The sequence below is a fragment of the Arachis duranensis genome, chromosome 10, assembly GCF_000817695.3.
Source record: "Arachis duranensis cultivar V14167 chromosome 10, aradu.V14167.gnm2.J7QH, whole genome shotgun sequence".
NCBI classification, from domain to species: domain Eukaryota; kingdom Viridiplantae; phylum Streptophyta; class Magnoliopsida; order Fabales; family Fabaceae; genus Arachis; species Arachis duranensis.
The window spans coordinates 22,132,627-22,134,610 of NC_029781.3; positions in this window are offsets into that span (position 1 = coordinate 22,132,627).

A 1,984-nucleotide genomic window follows, 5' to 3' on the forward strand; every position below is an offset into this window, starting at 1 on the left:
GTTTGGAAAAACGAAAAATAAAAGAAAAATTTTTGAAAAAGATTTTTGAAAAGAAAATTACCTAATCTGAGCAACAAGATGAACCGTCAGTTGTCCATACTCGAACAATCCCCGGCAACGGCGTCAAAAACTTGGTGGACGAAATTGTATCTCTTTATGGAATATGATAATAGAGCCTGGTCCAAAATCAATTTCGTTCAACTAACCAGCAAGTGCACTGGGTCGTCCAAGTAATACCTTACGTGAGTAAGGGTCGATCCCACGGAGATTATTGGCTTGAAGCAATCAATCCCACGGAGATTATTGGCTTGAAGCAGTCAATGTTATTTTATTAATCTTAGTCAGGAGACTAATGAGGTTATTTGGATATATTTGTAAAAAGCCAAACTACAAACTACTTAAAATTGTAAGTTAAAATAATAGAGAATAATAATGTTACTTGTTGTGCAGTAACGGGAAAGATGTTGGAGTTTTGGAGATGCTTTGTCCTTTGAACTTCAACTCTTCCTTGAATTCCTCTTCTCACACGCAAGTTCCTTCCATGGCAAGCTCTATGTAGGGTGTCACCGTTGTCAGTGGCTACTAGTGCTTTAAAAGGAACACAAGTCGAAAATTTTAAAGAAAAATATGAGATATGCAATTGGCTAAAGCATTGGTTTATATTCTTGATAAGGGAGCACCAATACTTTTGAAAATCTTTTTCAAAAATAATTTTTCTTGATTTAATCTTGTGCCAAACTCTAAGTTTGGTGTTTTATTGTTAATCTTTTTATAATTTTCGAAAATTTTATTAAAGTTTTCTAAAAATTTTAAGTTTGGTGTTCCTCCTTTTGTTCTTGGTGTTCTTGTGAATTTTCAAGGTGTTCTTGAGTTTTTCTTGTGTCTTGATCTTAAAATTTTTAAGTTTGGTGTTCCTTAGTGTTTTCCCTCCAAAATTTTCGAAAATAAGGAACATTAAATCTAAAAATTTTAAGTCTTGTGTCTTTCGTGTGTTTTTCTCTTTCATCATAAAATTCAAAATTCAAAAAAAATATATATATTATTTTTCTAACTAGTTTTGAACCATATTTTTTTTCTTTCGAAAATTTTATATAAAATTTAATTTTTAATTTCAAAATATTTTCACTTTCTTTTATTTATTTCGTTTTTATTTTATTTTATAAAAATTAATTTTCATAAAATAAATAACATCAACATATATACCCTTTCTTTTATTCCAACACGGAAGCACCTATGAATGAACAGTCCAAGAGGACTCTGGGGTCATATGCTAACCCCATTACTGCTTCATATGGGAGTAGTATCTGTATACCCTCCATTGGAGTCAGTAGTTTTGAGTTGAACCCTCAACTCATTATCATGGTGCAGCAAAGTTGTCAGTATTCCAGTCTTCCACAGGAAGAATCTACAGAGTTTCTAGCACAGTTTTTACAAATTGCTAACACAGTACATGATAAGGAAGTAGATCAGGATGTCTACAGATTGTTACTGTTTTCATTTGTTGTAAAAGACCAAGCTAAGAGGTGGTTAAATAACCAGCCTAAGAACAGCATAAAAACATGGAAACAGCTGTCAGAAAAATTCCTGAATCACTATTTCCCTCCAAAACGGATGACACAGCTAAGGCTAAGCATCCAAGGCTTCAAACAAGGAGATAATGAATCCCTTTATGATGCCTGGGAGAGATACAGAGAGATGCTAAGAAAATGCCCCTTTGACATGTTTTCAGAGTGGGTCCAGCTAGACATCTTCTACTATGGGCTTACAGAAAGAGCTCAGATTTCTCTAGACCACTCAGCTGGTGGATCTATACACATGAGAAAGACAATAGAAGAAGCTCAAGAGCTCATTGATACAGTTGCCAGAAATCAGCATCTGTACCTAAGCAATGAATCTTCCATGAAAGAAGAAGCTAAAAAAGTAACTGCAGAACTCAGTCCGGTGGACCAGGCTAATGAATTCAATCAGCAATTAGACTTTCTAA